We start from the raw sequence: 22,768 nt of genomic DNA on the forward strand, positions 1-22,768 counted from the left end.
TTGGGGAGGGGCGGGTCCATCGTCGACCACACCCCCGCACCCCTCAGCTGGAGCTGCTCTTCCCAGGCTTGCGGCGCGGGCTTTCTGGGCGCGGCAGGAGCCCAGTTTCAGGACCGCGAGAGGCTCAGAGACTGACCTGCGAGGTACCAGCCGCTCCGCGACGCCTCACTTCGGCCAGACACGTCACATTAAACCTCTATATCCTCCCCTATGCCAGGCAGAGCCCCGAGGTGCTGCGGGGTTGTTGACTTTGTGCAGTAATGGGGACTGATCCAGGGTCTTCACCTTACTTACCATCATCAGCGCTTTTTTAATTTTTCTTTTGCCACACGGTCTCTAAACCGCTAAATTGCTTCGACTGGGTTCAAATTTGCGATCCTCCTGCCTCACCCTCCGGAGTGCTGGGATTACAGGTGAGCCCTAATACGTCCCCAGGGGTTGTGCATTCCTTACCCAAGACCAGCCGACTTAGTCCCTTAGCCTAGCCAGTCTGTCTCCCCTCTGCCAAACGGGATGTAACAAGAGGGCCACTAGGAGACCTGTTGACACCGTCTGTGAACGCTTGGGGCTGGGTTGTGTTCCAGCTAGGGGAGCGCTCTACCGATCCAGGGCGACACCTGACCCAAAATACCACCTGGCTGGTATGTGAACGCTAGGGCTGATGGGTCCTGCCACACGACCGAAGTCTGTTCTGATTTTTTAAATTATACAAAAACTGAAGACAGGTTTTTATTTGGAAAAATCTACCAAAGACCCCCTTACTACACACTCCAGACAGGACAGACCTTCCTGCAGCTCCCACCCCACCCCGCAGCCTCACCGTCCACCCTACCAGTGGTAATGGGCCAGATGGAGCTGGGCCAGGAGGGCGACCTTGAACTGCTGACTTTAAAGCTTCTGTGCGGCAAGTTACCAGCCTGGCCCAGCTGCTGCTTTAGCCCTGGGGCCCAGTAGACATAGCCCAAAGAGAAGCGGTTTTGCCCTCACCACCACCAAAGGCTAAGGCCTCAAAGGCCTAGTATTGGAGCTGGGTGTGATAGCACACAGGTAGTCCCAGCACTCTGGGAGGCTGAGACAGGGGGATCTCAAATTTGAGGCCAGCCTGCATAATTTAGTGACTTAGCAAGACTGTCTCAAAAAAAAAAAAAAAATCTTAAAAGGCTGATGAGGTAGCTCAGGGCTAAGGCTTTGTGTTTAAACCCCAGTACCACCAAAAAACAAAATAAAATGACCTAATATCAGCCCAGGGTGACCCAGAGCAATCTGTTGTGCCTTTCATTCTGGTCCTAATGCTGTTAACTCAGAGCACTAGTGGAGACCATGGAGCCTCAGGCTGCAGCTTTCCTGCTAACCTGTTGTTACCAGGCAGCTGCACCTGTGTCTACACCTGTGAAGTTGGAGTATGAACACCTGAGGGTCTTTCTGACCCAGGAAGCCCATTCACTTCTCTGTGTCTACTGCCCTTTGCCACTGATGTCTAAGGGGCTGCCTGTCTGGGCCTGGGGTCTCAAAGGCCTAGCAAGAGGCTGTGTCCCAGAATCAGGTCTTTGCCTGCTGAGGGACCTGGGCAGGAACCTTGTGTCAGCACCACAGCAGCTGGGGTGAGCTAGGACTGAATCTATTTCGGGTGCTAAGGATTGAACCAGGGCCTCCGGAATGGGAATCTAAGTTTCTGTCCCTGAGCCTTCCCCATCCATCCAGTGGCTCAGAGAGGTTGGGACACTTGCTCAAATTCACATAGCTCAATGCAGCAGAACTCCAGTTCTAACCCATGTACCAGGCTCACACTCCATTACTCTTTTTTTTTTTTGGTACCAGGGATTGAGCTCAGGACCTTGAGCTTTTGAGGCAGGCAGTGGCACCACTGAGCTAAAATCCAGCCCTCCATTACTCTTTTAAATCAAAAAGTGAGAAACCAAAACCTCTCTTACTGTGCTTGTCTAGAATTCCTGGCAGAGATAACTATTCACTTGGAAAGCCACTGAAGGGCAGAGAAAGAGCATGCTTAAAGGAAAGGGCTAGAGCTAGGGATTTAGCTCAGTGGTTTCACTGCCTGCCTTGTAAGCACAAAGTCCTGAGTTTAATCCCTGGTACCAAAAAAAAAAAAAAGGAAAGGGCTGACAGCCTGCAATCTGAGGTCAGTAGACTGTAAACTTTCACCTTTCCACATTTTGCTTTGTTTTAAGACAGAGTCTCATTATGTAATCCAAGCTGATCTTGAACTTACTATGTAGCCCAGGCCAGCCTCAAACATGTAGTGATACTCCTGCCTCAGCCTCCTGACTGCTGGCATTACACTAAGGCTGGCTTCCACATTTTTGTTTTTGTTTTTTTAAACAGGGTCTCACTGTAGTTGAGACTGACCTGGAACTCACTATATAGCCCAGGCTGGTCTCGAACTCACAGTGATCCTCCTGCCTCAGCCTCCTGACTGCTGGCATTACACTAAGGCTGGCTTCCACATTTTTGTTTTTGTTTTTTTAAACAGGGTCTCACTGTAGTTGAGACTGACCTGGAACTCACTATATAGCCCAGGCTGGTCTCGAACTCACAGTGATCCTCCTGCCTCAGCCTTGCAAGTGCTGGAAGTACAGTCATGTGCCACCGTGCCCGGCTGGCTTCCACATTTTTAAATTAAACTTTTGTTGTTGGTGGTGGTCACAGTACTAGGAATTGAACCCAGGATCTTCATACTAAAACAAATCCCTACCCCTTTATTTATTTAATTTCAATCTTGATATTGTACTCGCTAAGTAGCCTGGACTAAGATCAAGCTGTGACACTTCTGCCTCAGCCTCCCAGAGTGCTGGGATTACAGGTGTGCACTGGGCTCCATTTCATTAAATCTAAATCACATACACAGTCCCTGAGGAAGCACAAAATGTCTGTCACTCAGTCCCCACCCTCTAAGAGATGGGCACAGATGCAGTCACCACAGACCCCAGGATAAGAAGAGTCAGTTTTGGGCCGGGGATTTAGCTCAGCGGTTCTGTGGCCTGCCTTGCAAGCACAAGGACCCGAGTTCTCAATACCCAGTACCAAAAAAAAAAGAAGAGTCAGTTTTGAGGACAGGACAGGCATCTGACAGAATCCTGTCTGCAGGGGGAGCAGCCCTCAATCCGCTCCTCCAGACTCCAAAATCTGAGGAGTCAGGGAGAGGGCAGCGGCTGGCACCTTGCCAGACCCACACAGCGGGGCTCATCTTCCCTGGTGTGTTCGCAGACAGAGGACAACATCTGGCAACAGCAGGGAGTGGGTACTGGGTGGCAAGGGGCCAGGCCTGGAGAAGGGGGACCCGGCAGGACCTCCAGGAAAGAGGGTGTGGGGGTGAGGTGGGGGAGGGAACCCGAGCTGCCAGGAGGGGGCGTGGCAAAGGGGGGGCCTCATGGTGACTCAGATTCCATCTGGAGGCTGGGATCATAGCAATGCCATTATTAGAAGTTGGAAAATGGGAGAGGGCTGTGGGGAGGGCTGGATGACAGAGCTATTTATGGTCACCTCTTCGTTTCCCTGCCAGTAGTCTGCCCTCTTCCCCACCCAGTCTGCCCCAGTAAAACTTCCAGCACCTTCCTGCAGAGTTGCTGCCCGCTGCCCGGGAGGGCAGAGCCTGGGCACCTGCACTGTGCACAACCATGGCCTCCACCACCCTCCCCTCCTGCTGCCTCTGTCACCAGCTGCAGTAGGGACCAGCAGCATTTTCCAGGCTTTGACTGTCCCCGTGAATGAAGCGGTCAGAACAATCGGTGGATGTGAAAGATTACTGTTTATTTTAGGGCAGAAATCAGAAAAAAAAAAAGGAAAAGCTCAGAAGAAGTGCTCAGGGAGGAAAAGGGGCTTTGAAGGAAAAAGATAGGTGCTGCCACCACAGCTGACCCCTGCAGGAACAAGAGCCGGACTCCCAGTCAGTTGCTGCTGTCTTTCTGTCTTCTGTCTAGGAGGCCCCACTGGAGCTCATGCTAGAAGATTGGCAGCAGGTGCCAGGCTTGGAGGTCCACAAGTCTCTTGGATCAGCAGGTTAAGCCCAACTGCCTCTGCTCCCCAGAACCCTGCCCTAGCTGTTTCCCATGGGCTACCTTTGCACCTTGGACCTGTCCCTTCCTTCAACCAAGGCACCCCCCAAGCCAGGCCGACTACTTGGGCATTTGTCACCATGATTCAGATGTTGTGCCCAGACGCTGGGGTGATGGGATCTGGAGAGGTGCCTGGGAGGCAGCAGAGCCTTTGTGAATGGGCTTAGCACCCTTGTGAGAAGAGCAGAGAGGACTGGGGATTTAGCTCAGTGGTTCCACTGCCTGCTGTGCAAGGTCCCGAGTGAGTTCAATCCCCAGTACCAGAGAGAGAGAGAGAGAGAGAGAGAGAGAGAGCACAGAGAGATCCCCTCGAATGAGGGCCTCACTGGGAGCCCACCCTGCCAAAGCCTGTGTCCCAGGCTTCCCAGCTCCACACCTGTGTGCCTGTGGCCCTGAACTCAGCCCACCCACCCTGATTTTAACTTTGTAAAATGGACAATAATGAAACTCAGAAACAAATGTGGAAGTTTTTAAAATACCGATTTCATGACATTTTCTCTCTATTGCTTAAGACTAAAAATTCCTAATAAAACTAGACATAAAGAAGCCAGGATGAGGAAAAATGACTGCAAGCCACTCAACTAGGTGCAGAGGCAGTCTGTGTGACTAAGGGCCTGGTTACCAGGCTATCACTTAGCCTCTCTGAACCTTCATTTCTTCATCTGCAGAAGAGGGATAACACCAGCACTTGGGAGGCTGAGGCAGGAGGATTGCTACAAGTTCAAGGCCAGCCTGAACTACATAGTGAGATCTTGTTTCAAAAAAAAATTAAAACAATCTCAGCCTTAGGAGGCTGAGGCAGAAGGTTTCTGCAAGTTTGAGGCCAGCCCTGTCTACATAGTGAGTTCAAGGCCAGCCTGAATTATATAGTGAGAACTTATCTCAAAAAAAACAAAAACAGGGCTGGGGATTTAGCTCAGTGATTCTGCCACCTGCCTCACAAGCATAAGGACCCAAATTCGATCCCTAGTACCAAAATAAAAACAAAAACAACAAAATCAAAAACCTGGGGATAACAGCACCTGTTCCTAGGGCAGCTCTGAGGTGTTGCTATGATGGCAGATCATCTGGTTTCCTGAGGCCCTGTGACATCCAGACCTGTTCCAAGCATGGACAGGTAGACACATTCCCTTTCTGAGAGGATGGGGTAGACTATGTCAACAGATCATTTCCCCACACAGGGATGTGGCTGCAGGGCACTGAGCCACCCAGTGTCTTTGTTTTTTGTTTTATTTTGCTTTGTTTTAGAGACAGGGTCTGGATATGTAGTTCAGATTGTCCTTGAACTCACTATGTAGTCGAGGCTGGCCTTGAACTTGCAGCAATCCTCCTGCCTCAGCCTCCTGAGTGCTGCGATTACTCAATTTTCCACCAAGCCCAGCCACACAGTACCTCTGAAGGGAAGTCCTGTGGCCTCTGTCTGTGAAAGGCACATTCCCTGGGACTCATGCTGTAGAAAGGCTCTGCGAGTTGTAGAGAGACAGACATCCAAGGGTGGTCACTGTGGTGCTGTCTATAACAGGAGGATTCAGAAGGACCTAGTATCTACTGCCCATTGTAGGTCTGTATTTACTGATATAGGAAGTTGTTCTGTGGGCTGCGGGTGCAGCTTAGTGGTAGAGCCCTTGCCTAACACGCACAAGGCCAAGGGTTCAATCCCCACTACAGAAGAAAAAAAAAGTTCTGTGATAATATTAAGTGAGAGAAAATCGCAGGGGTGGGGGCCCTCAGCGGTAGAATTCAGTGTAGCATTTGCCAGGCCCTGGCCTCAGTCAGGGCTCAACACACATACACACACACACACAAACACACACACACACGCATACGCATGCACACACGCAAGCAAACAAAAACTACAGGGACCAAGCCTTTCTCTGTCTGCATTTATTATGTATATATACATATATATGCTTGCTTACCTACACATTCCATTCCACAGATGAGTGCACACGCACATGCACGCACACATCCCCACATATATAAGCAAGAGGCTGAAGACACGGAAGCTAGAGAGTATCTGGGGGGGGTTAGGTGGAACTCTTTTTTTTTGGTATGGGGATCGAACTCAGGTCCTTGCACTTGTGAGCAGGCAGCAGCACCACTGAGCTAAATCCCCGGCCCCTCCTCTTTGAGACAGGGTCTCACTATGTAGTTCAGACTGGTCTTGAACTCACGGTGATCCTCCTGCGTCAGCCTCTCAAATCGCTTCCCACACCGGGCTAGAACTTTGTTTTGATTTAACAAAATTATGTAGGTTTCAAATATTATATATAAAACAAGTATTTATCTCTTTTGTAACCAGAAAAACAACAATCCAGGCATCTGTTTCATCCAGTCATGGTGGCCCACATCTGTAATCCCAGCGCTCTAGGAGGCCAAGGCAGGAGGATTGCAAGTTCAAACCAGCCTGGGCAATTTCATAACTTAGTGAGACCCTGCCTCAAAAAATAAATGAAGGGGCCCAGAGATTTAGCTCAGTGGTTTTGGCGCCTCCCTTGCAAGCACAAGGACCCGAGTTCAATCCCCGGTACCAAAATAAATAAATGCATAAAGGACTGGAGATGTAGCTTAGTCTGAATCCAAGTTCCATCTCCAAAAAAAGCTCAATCTGTTTTTTTACCCAAAGTATAAATAAATTGAAAACAAAAGATAGATAGTAGGAAACAGAGATATAGATCTTTTGCAAATTAAAAGGGGACTATGATGGAGGGAGGGAAGAGGAGGAAGGGAGAACAGAGAAAGTAAAAATAATTAAGAGCATTATGTACTTGTAGCAATGCCCTATGATGAATGTAATCATTATGTACAGCAAACATGCACCTATATGAATTTTTAAAAAACAAAAGCAATGATCCCAGCACTTCAGAGGCTGAGGCAGGAGGACTGTACCAATTCGAGGCTAGCTGGGGAGACCCTGTCTCAAAAAACAAAACAAGATAGATAAGTACTTATAGTGCCAGGCAGGCCTTACAGGAAAGCGCTTCCTCTGGCACCTGGCTGGTGGGGGAAGGGAAGAGTTTAAGGTTTACGGGGTGGGGGAGGGGAAGAGGAAGTGGCCAGGGAAGGGAGGGTGAGGGCCCACAGAACCTGCCACACTGAGCTCCCTGGGATGTCATGGGGAAGTTCTGGGGACACAGAAAGCAGAGGAGAACGTGGTTGGAGATGAGGATGAGATACTGGGATCCAGAGCAACAGGACCAAAGTATGGTCCTCGGACTCTGGGGACAGGTGACCCAAACAGCTTTTGTGATCATGCCACCAGGCCTGGCTGTGCTTTCTTGCCAACCATGTTCCTGCAAATGCTGCAGAAGCCGTGGCAGGAGCTGGGTGCCTCAGCGCCAGTCCTGCCCAGAACCCTATGCCAGAAGTGTCTTCTGTACACCACACTTCATGACTCAGGAGACACTAGGAATCTCATTAAACCCTGGTCCCAGGTGTGCAACTTTCCAATCTCCGTCATGGGAGTGGGAAGGCATTTTGGGCTGCAGACACCACAGTGGGGCCAAGTCCTGGATACGCACCAGGAGGAGCATGCTGTCTAACCCTGACAGAGGACAGGTCACTCAGACCTGGGATTTGGTAGATGCAGTCACAGGGATTGGCTCCAGGACCCCACCCTACCCCCCAGGATACCAAAATGCAAGAATGTTCAAATTTCTTACATAAAGTGTCAATAGTCAGGCATCATGTCCAGCACTCTGGGAGGCTGAGGCAGGAGGATGGCAGGTTCAAGTCCATCCTGGGCAATTTAGCAACTTAGCAAGATCCTGTCTCAAAAAAGGGCTATGGATGTAGTTCAGTATGAAGTTTCAATCCTCGGTACCACAAAAGAATAAAAGTTTTAAATGGTATAGTGTTTGCATATTATAGCCGATTCCCAACTTTGTGTATACTTTAAATCATCTCTCTAATAATTTATCTAATACAGTGTAAATGGGATATACAAATTTATTACATTGTATTTCTTTAAGGAATAGTGAAAAGAAAAATGTCCATGTACGTTGGGTACAGATGTAGTTTTTCCTAAATATTTTGATCCACAGTTGGTTGAAGCCTCAAAGATAGGCAGCCAACTAATATATTCCATAAAATTAATAAGGGCTGCAGATTTAGCTTAGTGGTTCCACCGCCTGCCTCGCAAGCACAAGGACCGGAGTTTGATCCCCGGTACAAAAAAAAAAAAAGCTGCCATTCATCACGGGAGCTGGACCAGAGGCACAGGGCTTCCCAGAGACCTCAGATAACCATCAAGGAACCAGTAAAGGCCCAGATGCTGGCCAAAGTTCACTTTTAGCCATATTTATTAGGTTGAAAGTAGCAGCTAAGAGGCTGCCTGGGTGGCTCCATAATGAACAGGGGAGCTGTTCTGGCTCAGTGGCCCTCTCCAGGGAGGGATCTGTGTATTTGGTCTTCCTGACATTGGTTTTACAATCACAGGTTCATCTTCCTGCATTGTCACCTTTCTGGTCAATTCCAATAAGTTTGGTTTGCTTGTTTGTCCTGAGAGAAATTAAGCTGGCCTTGAACCTGCTATGCAGCCCAGGCTGGCTGGTAGTGAGCCTCCTGCTTCAGCCTCCACATCCGGCTTTAATTCTTCCTCCAATTTTTCCATTCACTGCTTGTACACTTTTACTTCCGCTGCAGCCAGGACTACCCTGTCATCTACAGCCAACATCAGCTGCTTGCTCTCCTGTTGCTCATAGTCTTCCTGATCCAGTTGCTTAGGTAGAGCCAAGTCCTCCTGGTAGAATCCACTTTCAGAATCTCTACTTCCTATGCAGAGTTCTTGACTCTTCTCCCAGTCCAGCTTTGGCAGACTGCAGTGGCTGTGGTCGTTTTTCAACTTCTTCATTTGGTCTTCCAGTCCATTTAGTGGACACAGAGGCTCTGAGCTTAAGTTTTGAAAGTGCTGGCTTCTCTTTAACAAATGACATTGAAGTTTATGTCTCAAAGACATGTATCATTTCCTTAATTTGATTTTCCACCTATGGCCACCTCCTACTTCTCTGCTTGCTAATTCATCTGACCCATTTCCTTTATTTTTTTTCCCCTCCTTTATTTTGATCCTCAGATTCAGAGCCACACTTTAACTGGTTCAACTGTGCAGTAAAATTAATTAATATCTTCATAAGAGCTACTTCTGAATGAGATTTCTTTCTTTTTTTTTGGTACCAGGGATTGAACTCGGGTCTTCTTGCAAGGCAGGCCACCAAGCCACTGAGCTAAATCCCTGGCCAATTTTTTTTTTTTTAATGAGATTTCTTGAAGAATTTGATCTGCTGCTGAGCTCTGCCATGTGACTTCTTCCAGTCTTCAATTTCCTGCTGCAACTGCCGTTTTTTGTTTGTTTTTGTACTGCGCATGGAACTCGGGACCTTGTGTCTGCGAGGTAGGCAGCAGAACCACTGAGCTAAATCCCCAGCCCTGCAACTGCTTCTTCTTAAACCTAGCATTACCCCCTTACACTTCCTCTTCTTCTTCCTCTTCCTCCTCCTCCCCCAGTTATCTTCTTTTTCTTGCCAGGCAAATGAGGCACCACTGAGCTAAATAAATCCCAAGCCCTAGCATTTTCCCTGGCAGCACTCAGACCTCACCTTCTTTTCACTAAGCTTAGCTTTATTAAGGGCAATTCTGCAATAGTCACTGAAATAATATCCTTTAACTTTTCTTTTTTTCTTTTCTTTTTTTTTTTTTGAGACAGGGTCTCACTATGTAGCCCAGGTTGGCCTCGAATCTGCAGTGATCCTCCTGCCTCAGCCTCCTGAGTGCTGGGATTACACTCACCACGCCTAGCTTCTGTAGATTTCTTCTTTTCCTGCATCAAATTGTGATTTTCGACATTCAGTTCTCTCACATATCCTAACATAACACTAAGACTTCTAGCTATGTCACTCAGAATTTCATTAGTTTCTTCAAGTATCTTGATTTAACCCTCATATTTCATTGCTTCATTAGAGAGAATAGTTTGTTTCTTGGTCTCTTGAACGTGGTTCTTTGATTCCTTGATCTTCCATTCATAATTTAACAATTTTTGTTCAAGCTCTGCATTTTCCTTCAGTATGTGCTTCATCTTTTCAGAAAGTTGCTGTACAGTGGCTTGATACAAGCTGTCCTTTACAGCAAGCACAGTTCTCCAGAAGGAAATGGCAAATGAAACAGTCGCCAAGAAAGCAATAAGAAGCAAAGGCTTCCGCGGTAGTTCGTAAAAACCAGCCCCAGACTGCACATCATCTGGCAACGTAGGAACCAGCTCCAGGGGCTTGGCTACGGGAGCCTGTAGAGGATCCACCGGGATCCCAGCAGCTCCAGGTCCCTAGGCGGGGAGAAAGCGGACGCAGTGGCGCACATTGAGTCCACTGTACAAGGCAACTTCGTTGAGACGACCCTTCCACGTGGGATGGCGCAGGACTCCCGGTTCTCCGCCGACTCCTCCTTCAGAGGGAGGCCGCAAGGGGATGGGAGTGGGGGCGCTGGACAACTGGAACGAACTTCGCCTTCCCGGCCCAGGGCGCTCTCCGCTCTACTCTACAAGTAACACAGATCAACAAAAGGTTTCCACGGCGACGGCGGCAAGCCGAGCCACTGTGAGGGGCGGGGCCAGGCGGAACGAACCAACTGCTCCGCAGGGCAAGGGGAGAAACAAACGGGAGCGGGAGAGTCCAAGTGTAACAGACGAGTCGGATTGCTCACCATTGAGTCTTGGATTCTCCTCCTACCTCCTGAGTTCCGCTTCCTAACAACTAAACTAATCTTTCACCGGAGCTTTGTAATTCAGTTTCTCTGTCTGATCGTTTTATTTTACCGCCACTGCTATGGTCTGAATATCCTCCCAGCTTCGTATGTTGAAACTTGATAATATAATATTAAAAGGTGAGGCCTTTAAGGGATGATTAAATCACAAGGCAACAAATAGCATGAGTGGGATTAGTGCTTTTATAAAAGGAAGTGAATCTGCATATGGGGCTCCAGTCCTGTAATCCCAGCACTATATAGGCTGAGGCAGGAGGATCAACAGGAGTTCAAAGCCAGCCTGGGCTACATAGTGAGACCGTGACTGGACCTTCCCCCAAAGAAAGGATACCAAACCTGCATTTACTCTGTGTGTGTGTGTGTGTGTGTGTGTGTGTGTGTGTGTGTGTGTGTTGCTGTGATGAGCCCAGCCTTCGCACTTAGCTACATCTGTAGCCCTTTTATTGTTTTTATATTTTGAGACAAGGTCTCACTCACTAAAGGTTGCCCAGGCTGAGGTCAAACTCAAGATCCTCCTGCCTCAGCCTCCCCAGTGCTGGGATGACAGGCACAAGTCACTATACGCTAGTCTTTAAAATTTATCATATTATTTACTTTGTTCACCGTAACATGTAATGTATCTCAGAGAAACAAAGCCTCAGTCCTTCTAACTGAGGTTTTGTACCTTTGATACGCTGTCTCCATCACCTCCAGGCTTTTTTTTAGACAAGATCTCTCACTCCAGATTTTTTTTCCTGGTATGGGGGAATCACACTCGGGACCTTGCGCTTGGGATGTAGTTGCAGTGCCTTTGAGCTAAATCCCCAGCCCTCCAGATGTTTTTTAAATAGCAGCCTAATCATCTCTCCTTTGCCTTGCCCTGGAGTAGGGTCTCTGGGATCCAGCAAGCCTGTCTTGCCCCTGTAACAGCTAGACAGGCACCTGGGGTGGGTAATTTAAACTCCTACTAACTCTCACAGGAGGTGGCCAGATCTTGGATGGTACTGTTTACATGGTTGGATCTCAATTTCTAATTAATAATAGATTTAAAAGTCTTACATCACCTGATGAGACGGTGCACACCTGTAATCCCAGCTACTCAGGAGGCTAAGGCAGGAGGATCACAAGTTTAAAGTTGGCCTGGGTAATTCAGTAAGATCTTGTCTCAAAATAAACAGTAAAGAAAGACCAGCGGGAGCTGGGCATGGTGGTGCTCACCTGTAATCTCAGCACTCAGGAGGCTGAGGCAGGAGGATCACTGTGAGTCAGAGACCAGCCTGGGCTACATGGTGAGTTCCAGGTCAGTCTCAACTACATAGTGAGACTCTGTCTCAAAAAACAAAAAACAAACAAACAAACAAACAAAACAAAAAGGAAAGGCCAGAGGTATAGTTCAGAAGTACTTTGCAAGAAATAATACTGGAGATGGAATATGAATATTATATCTCTCAACCTGTTAACTGTATGATAAGCCAAATTCTTGTTCTCTAGAGATCAAAAAAGGAATCTTAGGAACAATGGAGGTCAAGTGCAGGAAGATATTTATTTATAGGAAAGCTCCTGAGGGGCAGGAGAGGATAGCCCAGGGACCATGCTTTACAGAGGAGTTTTATAGGGTGAAATCCATGTGGGCCCAATGTGGGCCACAGCCATGAATATCCAATAAGGTTACAGTACAGTCACTTAGGTAATGGTGGTCCAATTGGGAAGCAAGTCACATAACAAGTGTGGATGGAAAAAAGAAAGATTCTCCTAGTAAGTGGTGGGTCCACAGGTCTCTGGTCATCCACCAGGGTGGCCAATGTCTGTCTAGACTTCACTAGTCCCAGTGTTTGTTCTTTGAGGAAGTATGTAGGTCTGGTCGTCTTGTCTTTGTCGTGAGGCCTGATTTTCAGCCGATGTGTACATCTCTGGTACAGCTATGTATGTTTCACCTTTGTCCTGATCCTCTCAAGGACCCAGCTCTATTTGACTGCCTATAATATTTCTACCTAACTCATCTGTCTATAATAGTTGAATGCCCCTGGGCTCAGTACCACTAAAAGAAGAAAAGAAAAAATTTAAGGGGCTAGGGATGTAGCTCAACGCTTCGGCACTCCTGGTTCAATCCCTAGAACTGGAAAAAAAAAAATTGTAGGAGCACTACATCAACGGAAAGAGTGGGTCATTAACTAGGGAACAGCTTTATTTATGCATTCACATCTCCTACAGCCCTGGGATGGGTCATGTTGTGAGAGTCCAGGGTTTTATTGCATGTGACTAAGGTCAATAAAACTGCAAACCCATTCAGGGACTTAGCTCAGTGGCGCCACCGCCTGCCTCGCAAGCACAAGGATCCGAGTTTGATCCCCGGTACCAAAAAAAGGGAAAAAGAAAAAGAAAAAAATACTGCAAACCCTCCCCCTAAAAAGCTAGCATCAGAACTGGCCGCAGGAAGGAGTGGCGATTAAACCATCCTCAGCTCCCTTACCAGACTGTTCTTTATTAGTAGAGCTTCCGGTTCAGACTCAATGCCGCCTTGTCCCTGCTGGTTGCTCCTCTTTTCTGCGGCTCACTCTGCACTCTGTCAGGTAGGTGGAGGAACAGCTCAGAACCACAGAAGAGTTGTGGGGTGGAGAACTACCTGTGGTGAGGGAGCAAGTGACAAGTGATAAGTGCCAGATGTCCTGGCAGATACTGAAGGGGAAGGGGAGACCCCAGGGACCGGTCACCCTGGAGGTGAATCCTGAAGTCATGAGCCATGGCTGAAGACCCGAGTCCTAGTATTGCAGACTGCTAAGTTAGTGAGGAATTATTACAAGGCCGCTAGACAAAACTGGGTCCTCAGCATAGAAAAACAACTGAGGCATGTTCAGTGGCTAGCATTATAAATAGAAAAGAGGTACTACTTCCCCTAGAGATGAATAGCGTGACTGATATTCTAAACAGACATCAATCTCCCTAGCCCATTTCCTTTCTGGAAATTATGTGATTTGTTTTCCCTTTTGATCCCCATTTAATCAATATTACTTGGGTGACTATACTTGCAATCTTTTTTTTGACCAGGGATCCAATTTGGGACCTTGCACTTTTGAGGCAGGCAGCAGAACCATTGAGCTAAATCTCCGGCCCTGTACTTGTAATCTTACTGGTTCATCATGGTTTTGTCCCACCTCATGCTTACTTTGTATTTTTCCCCTGGGACTTACAGTTTTTTTCCCACTTTGTACCTGCCTCACCTCACAGCTTTACTCAATAGAATGCCTTTGAAAATCAGGATGGGCAGGCAACCCGCTTTCCGGCCCCCTTCTGCTCTCTTAGATGGAAGCTTTCTTTCTCAATAAATTTTTCCCACTCTTTTTTTTTTTTTTTTTTTTTTTACCCTTTTTTTTTTTTTTTTTTTTTTTCCGGGGATTGAACTCGGGTCTTTGCGCTTGCAAGGCAGGCTACCAATTTTTCCCACTCTTAACCTCTGTTGTTCCTAGAATTAATTCCTCAATTTGAGAGAATACAAACTTGCATTTCAGATGTCTAGCAGGTTTGGGACTTACATTTACTCCCCTTATATTACTGAATCAGTTTGTTGCCTGAGGGGTGGCAGGGTGTGTAGCTGTGGTACCCTGAGCCAAAGTACTGATTAGTCTCCATTGTGGCCAAGTGTCATGGTCACCAGGATGACACTAAACACCTCACAGGTGCAAACAGACACAAATACCTTCAGGCACATGGGTCCTACAAAACATAGTAAAATCACTAGGAAGTGCTGAGTTCTGAGTCATTTATTGATTTCAAGTTTGTTTGTTTTTGGTTTTTCAGTTTGTTACTGCAGTGCTGGGGATGGAACCCAGGGCCTCACGCTAGGCAAGTGTTTTACCTCTGCCCTATGTTCCTACCCTAGTTTTGAGTCTTTTATTATAATTTAATTATAAGTTTAGAGAACTTAATTCTTAGTAAAGGCTGTTGTTTTAGTCTATTTTCTGTTGCTATAACAAAATACTCAAGACCAGGTAATTTATAAAGAATAAAGGTTTGGGCCAGGATTTAGCTCAGTGGTTCTACCACCTGCCTTGCAAACAGAAGGTCCTGAGTTTGATCCCCAGCACAAAAAAAAAAAAAAAAGAAAAAAGAAAGAAAAGAAAAGAAAAGAAAAGAAAGAAAGAAAAAGAAAAGAATAAAGGTTTATTCCACCCATGTTCTGGATGTTGATCCATCCAAGGATGAGGTATGAGTTCTGGCAAGGGCCTTTTTTCTGGTGGGAACCTCTATAGAGTTCCAAGGCAATGCAGGGCCCCACATGGCAAGAGGGGTGCATGTAAGAGGCAGGGCCACCATAGTCTTCATAAAAGACCCACTCCCAGATAACCCCAGATGGGGCCCATTGATCCATGAGCCCATTAACCTATTCACCTCTTTTTCACTTTTTTCATCTATTTATTTTTGTGGCACTGGAGATAGAATCCAGGGCCTTTACACCGAGCTATATCCCTACCCCACCTCCCTTTTTTGACAGGGTCTCTCTAAGTTGCTAAATTGCCCAGGCTGGACTCCAACTTGCAATATTCCTGCCTCAGCCTCCCACTTCTGAGATTATAGGCCAATCCTGGCTCTAATTTTATTTTTTTGAGGAGTCGTCTTATGTTTCCCAGCTGACTTTGAACTCCTGGGCTCAAGTGATCTTCCTGTTCCTCCTCCCAGATAACAGGTACTACTCGTACATCCAACCCAGTTACCTCCTAACGGTCTCGCTGCCTTCCCTTAATGCCTCACAGTGGGGATGAAAAGTCGACACAGGTTTTGGTGCGGACATTTAAACCGCAGCAGCTGTGTTTAACAATTGCCTTTCAGGGTCTCTGAGCTGGTGCAAGCTGGTTCCAGCCACCACTCTGGCAGCCAGTGTGTTCTTGTGGAGCCTGCAGTCACCTGGTTTGAGCTTCCTAAGGCCTGGCACCTGTTCTGCTCTCGCCAGGATGCAGCACGAAAGGTGAACTTTCCTTCCCCGGCTCTGTGCTGTTTGCCATTCAGCTCCTCAGCACCTCCCCAGCGCAGGGCAGGCTGGCTCAGGAATGCCAGGGACCAGAGCCCAGACAGGACTGCCCGTGAGGGCACCGTGGCCAGACAGGTATGACCTGCTGTTCACGTGCTCCCAAGGTCATCCAGCCGGCCAGAAGGAGAGGCAGCTGGGAACGGCCACTCTGCTCACAGCGTGTTGTAACATCAGCACCTGGGGTGAGAAAAGAGACCCCCCCCCAATCCTCTGCCCTGCTGTGTCCCAGAACCTAGGCCGAACTACCCTTCCTCAGTTTTGGCCCACTTCTCTCCACTGCAGCCACAGCCTTGAGGACAGGTGGCTCCTACTCTAGAAGGAGCCAGTGCACCACCCAGCTGTGACACAGGGACCGTCCTACCCATTCTGCTGTGCAGGCACAAGGCCCACTGGGGGACCAAAGTGCACGTTGCTGGTATTTTCCCTTCTCTCCTTTGTCTCCCGTCTCCACACCCTCGGTCCCCACAGGATCACTCTGATGCTGTTGTGTGAGGCTCCTCATTCACCTTGGCCCAGGGACGACTGGCTGTGTGGGAGAACCAAGACCCGGAAGATCACTGGAACAGTAGGTGCACAATGAGGAGGGTCACTGATGAGACCCTGGCAACACCCAACCTGAGGTCCCCTTATTATAAGGTAGGGGAAACTATCATAGGCGGTCAGAGACAGGGCTAGGCCCTCGGGAGAGTCAGACAAAGGTAAAAACACATTTCAACTGCGGCCTGAAGTGCATCTGTCGGAGGCCAGGCCTCAAGATAAAGAGGAAATGACCAGAACTGAGGTAAGTGCTAGCACCTGGTCTAATGAAGTCTAGGTGGGCATCAGTCAGCCAGGTGGGTGACCAAACCCTCAGACTCATTCTTTCCTGAAAAGTTCTTTGTTACTTCCATGTATGCCAGCTCTGTGACTTGCTTCACAATTGGATCAGTGTTATCTGAGTGACTATACTTTTTTTTTTTGGTACAGGGGAATCGAACTCAGTACCTTGTGCTTGCAAGGCAGGCACGGTGCCACTGAGCTAACTCCCCAGCAAACTTTTGATCATATTGGTTGATCATAGCTGTAAGCCATGTGGTACCCATGTGGTTGTGCTCTATAAAATTTCTCCTGAGAAGTGGGGTCCTTGGCGACTCCCTTTTGGGCCCCCTCCTGCCTCTCACAAGTTATATCTTTCCTCTCAATAAATATTTCCTATTCTTCATGTCTGTTGTTCATAGAATTCATTCTTCATGTTAGAGAACAGGAACTTGGCATATCACACGTCTAACACGTTGTAAGTTATAATATTTGCCCCGTATTGTTTGCAGTTCCCGTATAATTTCCTAAATCACCCTGAGCAGAGGAGATGGAAACAGTGAAGTCTGACAAGGTGGAGATGCCCCAGGAGAGAGGCTCCCAGGGGATGGCCCATAGCAGGCAGGCTACAAAGCAGACACATAAATGAGCACCAAAGGTGTCCCGTGAGGCTGGCAATGAAGAGGCCACCTATGACCTTGATGGGGTCAAGACCAGAAGCTGAGGAGGCTGGAGCAGGGAAGTCAGGAGCCCAAGCGCAGTGGGGAGAGGAGGGAAGGCTGGGAGGACTGAGGGTAGACTTCTCTTTAAGAAGGAAAAGGAAAAGAAATAAAAAAATAAAAAGTTAATAAAAGAAGGGAAAAAGAGGAGGCAGCTGCTAGAGGGACAGGGCACTTTGGGGGCAGGGGTTCACTGTTTGGTTCTGTTTTAAGCTGTCCTGAGCAGATGGGCATGCTGCAGAAAGTTGCTGGCAGAGGGAGGCTAAACAAAGGCCAGTGACAGAAACACAATGGCGAGTGGCAGCCCAGGGATCCAGGTCTTGGACAGGGGGCCGCACTCCTCCCTCCTGGCTTCTGGCCCAGTGGCCTCTGGCAGCTGAGGGCACGGGTAGTGTGGAGGTGGGGAACGGCAGGCACAGTGGAAGGAAGTTTCAGAGCAGCAGCAGAAGCAGTCTAGCACTAGGGGTTGGGGACAGTCCCCAAATGCATCAGTGTTCCAGCAGCCACTGACAGACTTCTCGAGGGGGCGGCACCTGGGATGATGCCTGCGACCTTAACCTCCTCATCTGCTCTTTTACTGCTGCTTTGGCCACCAGGGAGCAATACTCTTCCTCCAGGTCCTAGGGACAGCTCAGGGACCCAGCGGGCAGGCTCTGGATTTCTTCCTCCCCAACTTCTGAATGTGACTCTACCCTGCTCACTCATCTAGCAGCACTGAGCACACATCTTGTCACACACACACACACACACACGTGCAGGATGAGGAAGTGGCCAACATAGCAGGACTTCTAGTTCCATGTTGGCAATTTTCCATATCACAAGGTCTACCACAAGATCTCTAGAACTTGGTCATACAAAAAAATACAGTACAGGGCTGGGGATTTAGCTCAGTGGCACAGTGCCCGTCTTGCAAGAGTGAGGTCTTGAATTCAATCCGTAGCACTGCAAAAAATTTAAAAAATACAGTATATCCCTCCAGGAAAACACAAAACAAAATAAGAGGCTTGGTATACACCTCTCCCCATAGGTAGCTCCAGTGCCCTTTTCTTTTGACCCACATTTGCTTCTTCAGTAATTTAGACCTGAATTTCATTAGGAAGCAAATAGGCTTTCTCTCTGGTGGTGATAGCTGGGGTGCAAACCAGGAAGAGCTCTGTGATCAGCTAGTCAGGTCTGGTGTGGGGCAGTGAGGACTAAGGGGCACGTGCTGTCTGCCTGGGCTGCTAAGAGGTGGGGAGGTGACAAGGGCTGGCTGGCAGATTGGAGAGGGAAGCAGAGATGGCTTGTCCTCTGATAACATTCCACCACTTGACCCCGCAAAGGGCTCAGGGAGCAAGGAGTCTATCTGCTTAGCTGGAATTCCTTTTTTTTTTGTCCCCGAGATCGAACTCAGGACCTTGTACTTGTGAGGCAGGTACGGCACTGCTGAGCTAAATCTCTGGCCCTTAGCTAGACTTCTTGAGTGTAGACAGCTTTGAAGTCCCCAGGTCAAAACCACAAGAGACAACTATATCAGGAGTGCTTGGCAACCCCCCAGGACTCCCAGAGGCAGCACTGCATTCCCAGACAGTCTGAGAAGCCACTGTCTTCCTAGAGCCCCACAGCTAGGTAGATTGCTCCCTCCTGGCCTCCTTGGAAACTTTAAGGTCCTCAAACCCCCAAGAAAAACTTGTGGCACAGGGAGGGAAAAGAAAGGAAGAGCTGAATTGCTGGAGGTCCCTAATGAGTAAGTTGGCTGTGGAGAGGAAAAGGAACTTTCTGAAAAGGAAAAATGGAAGCAGGGCATGGTGGCGCATGCCTGTAATCCCAGCACTTGGGAGGCTGAGGCAGGAGGATCGCTGTGAGTTGAAGACCAGCCTGGGCTGCATGGTGAATTCCAGGTCAGTCTCAACTACATAATGAGACCATCTCAAAAAAACAGTTTAGGGTGAGCCCGTGGCAGAATTTTTTTTTTAAATAACATAGGAGATTAGGGCATGGCATAGCTGTGAGTTAGACCAGCCTGGGCTGCATGGTGAATTCCAGGTCAGTCTCAACTACATAATGAGACCATCTCAAAAAAACAGTTTAGGGTGAGCCCGTGGCAGAATTTTTTTTTTAAATAACATAGGAGATTAGGGCATGGCATAGCTGGTTGGGTTAATAGGGGTGATCTGTTAATTACAAGGTCCTGGCAGAAAAGTTCCCAAAGCTTTGCATGTGGATTTCTGGTGAACTCAAGCAGGTTTCCAATAGGATGGCCTGGACTTGATATCAGCCTGAGGTGTGGGATCCTGGCACCACCTTTCAGGATCTGTATGTAGAAGTTCTTGCTGGTTTCCTTGAGATTTGGACAGTAAGAAAGGACACAAACACTAAGAGGAACTTGCTATTGTGGCTTTCCTCGAGATAACCTGTTCTGTGTCTTCCAAGTTGTACTTTTTTTTCTGTACCGGGTAACTTTGGTCCTTGCACTTGCAAGGCAGGCGGCGGAGCCACTGAGCTAAATCCCTTGGGTGTACTTAGAATGCTTTTTATCCTTTTACTCAGCCCAAGCTCACTGTGCAGAGCCAGTTTCTCCCTCACTCTTCACTTTTACTTTTTCGAATTAACTTTGCCACTACTTTTTGGTCTTTTTGTTCAATTCTTTGTTTGAAATGAGAGGAATCTGGAATCTAACTCCAGGAGGAGTGGTGAGCAACCCAAAACCTTTTAGAAGGAGCTACCTGCTAACTCTTGGCAGAGCCAACCAGGAGAATCAAAAACCAGGAGAATTGGGTAACCAAAGGACTGGGGATGTAGCTCAGTGTCAAGGCCCTGGGTTTAATCCCCAGAGCCACAGACAAAAAAACAAAATCAAAAGAAGACATGAAATGGTGAGAGGATCTTCAGCCAGGGAAGAGGACGGAGGTGGTGCCCTGGAGTTGAACAGTGGGAACTCTGCATTCCCACTGCCTGAGAAGTGTGGCCCCGCCAGCCTCCCCTCCTTCCCCTGCAGGAGCCAAGGTGTCCTAAGGCTTCCCTGGAGAAGGCCCGGATGGCGGGCTCTTGGCAGCACCCTGGAGTTGACCGCAAGACACCCATCAAGGCCCTCCCTGCTTGGGGTTTGGGGGAATGGAGGTGAGTCAGGGGCTCCCACCCAGGCCTGCTGGTGGGGGTACTGTGGGTCCAGCACGGAGTTGGGGGGAACAAAAGCAAGGGCTTTGGGCCACAAAGCCAGACAGCAAAATGAGTGCTCCCCCTTCAAGGCCAAGGGAGAGAGCTAATGAACCCCAGCAGCGGGGAGACAGGTGACAGATACCATGGGGTGGACCCCAGGTGGACCCCGGGCTCATGGATGGCGAACAAAGAATCGCAAGTGTTCATCTATCCAGTGGTAGAAGAAACAGCTGCTGTTTGTGGGACATGATGGAAAGATGTGCTCAGGGCAGGTGCATGCCAACAGAAGCAAGACTGGCGGGAACAGAAAAATGGTGTCAGGGTGACAGGGAAATAAAAAGCACAGAGATAAATCAGGCTTTCGGGTTTTAAATGCTGCGCGCTCTGGCCCAGGTGCTGATCATTGGCTTTCCGTGTAAGATTGTGGGGGTTGATTGAGTGGGTGCTGAGTCATCCTCAGGGGCTGTCAGTCATGCTCGTTACATCCCATCCGTGAGATGGTGAAATGCAGTCCCTATGTATGAACCCATAACAAGGCTGGCCTGGGGAAAAGGTCACTGTGCTCTGGCCTCAACAGAGGTTTACCTGAGTCTTTTTGTTTGTTTGTTTTTGCTTCTTTCAGAACAACGGAAGGAGGATTGGCTCTGGGGTGTGGCCCAAATTCAAGTGGGTGGTGGGGGAGTGGTCTCCGAGCCCCAGTTGTGCTACCTGTACCAGGAGGGACTGCGGGTTAAGAGAGAGAGTGGTTACAGGAATCTGAGCAAGACCACCCAGTGTCGACAGCACTGGAGCACTCACTGCGGACTCTCAGTGAAGCACAACTATTACAGACAGCCAGGCTAGGCAAAAATATTATAGGCAGTCAGACGGGGCTAGGCCCTCAAGAGAGTCAGGACAAAGATAAAAACACATTTCCACTGTGTCCGGAGGCATCTGTTAGAAGCCAGGCCTCAAGAAGAAGAAGAAATGACCAGGCTTGAGGTAAGTGGTGACAGGCGGCCTAATGAAGTCAGATAGACGTCACCTCAGTGGGTGACCAGGGCCCTCAGACTCATCCTTCCTCTGAAGTTCTTAGTTCCTTCCATGTACACCTGCTCTGTGACTTGCTTCCCCATTGGGTCAGCATTACCTAGGCGGCTCTACTTTTAATCCAATTGGTTGCTCATAGCCGTAACCCATGTTGTACCCATGTGGTTGTGCTCTATAAAATTTCCCCTGAGAAGTGGGGTTCTCGGCAACCCACTTTTGGGCCCCCTCCTGCCTCTCACAAGCTATATCTTTCCCCTCAATGACTGTTTCCTACTCTTAACCTCTGTTTCTAGAATCCATTCCTGGATATTAGAGAACGGGGAAATCTGTGTCAGACATCTAACATGTTAGGAGTTATAACGTTTCTCCTCTATCATTTGGAGGTTTTATATCATTTTCTACATCACAACCAATTAGCCATCAAACAAAAGCCTTGGGGAATGACAGGGACACTGCTTGTATTGGTGTTAGTGACAGCCCACAGTGGAGAGGCTTAGGACTGTGGGCAGCCTCCTGAGGTAAGAGACCTCAGATGAGGGTGGTTTTATCTTGGGCTTCTTGGAGTTTTGTTTTGTTTTGTTTTTTGGTACCAGGGATCGAATTCTGGTCCTTGCACTTGCAAGGCAGGTGGTGCCACCACTGAGCTAAATCCCGGGCCCTGTGGAGTTTTAACTGTCAGATAAAAGTGTTTACAAATGGCAAAGGCCCAGGGCGTAGCTCAGTGGGAGAAAGTGCTCCTAGCCTGTTGGTGACTCTGGGTTTATCCCAACACTGCAAAACAAAGTGCAATAAAATAAAATAATCAGGCTAATTCTGTGTGTGTGTGTGTGTGTGTGTGTGTGTGTGTGTGTGTGCTCAAGCGCGTGTGCACACTTGGGACTGGGGATGGAACCCAGGGCCTTGCCACCGAGCTACATCCCCAGATATTTGTTTATCTTTTTATTTTTATTAGATCTCATTAACACAGTATTTGTTGATACTATTTATACAGTAAATTTGGTTGACTGTGAAGTTTTGCATAGCCTGAATTGGGTACCATTTCCTTGCATACAAAGGTACTCTCTCATTTACAAGTTGGCATTAGGCATTTGCCCAGATATTGGCCTGTCAAATATTTTACAATCAACTGTGTTTCTATTAAACAAAAACTAAAAGGATTCCGTGGAGAGTGATTGTATGATTGCCAAACATATCTGATGTTAAATGTCGTTAAAGTTCTGCTTGATCGTCTCTGTCAGTTTGTGCAATTAAGACAGAGAGAGCTG

General features: G+C 48.2%; 2 long non-coding RNA genes across 2 annotated transcripts; both read left to right on the top strand.

The window, feature by feature from the left end:
* Positions 1-62: 62 nt before the first annotated feature.
* On the top strand, positions 63-10,948 carry LOC117285211. The gene is made up of 3 exons (XR_004516195.1): positions 63-413; positions 3,936-4,014; positions 10,149-10,948. It is a non-coding gene; the product is annotated as an uncharacterized LOC117285211 (long non-coding RNA).
* Positions 10,949-15,328: 4,380 nt separating this feature from the next.
* On the top strand, positions 15,329-16,716 carry LOC109117934. Its single transcript, XR_002025243.1, has 3 exons — positions 15,329-15,480; positions 15,624-15,759; positions 15,927-16,716. It is a non-coding gene; the product is annotated as an uncharacterized LOC109117934 (long non-coding RNA).
* The last annotated feature ends 6,052 nt before the right edge of the window (positions 16,717-22,768 follow it).

This window comes from Fukomys damarensis, unplaced genomic scaffold, assembly GCF_012274545.1.
Source record: "Fukomys damarensis isolate Sample0158 unplaced genomic scaffold, DMR_v1.0_HiC HiC_scaffold_7, whole genome shotgun sequence".
NCBI classification, from domain to species: domain Eukaryota; kingdom Metazoa; phylum Chordata; class Mammalia; order Rodentia; family Bathyergidae; genus Fukomys; species Fukomys damarensis.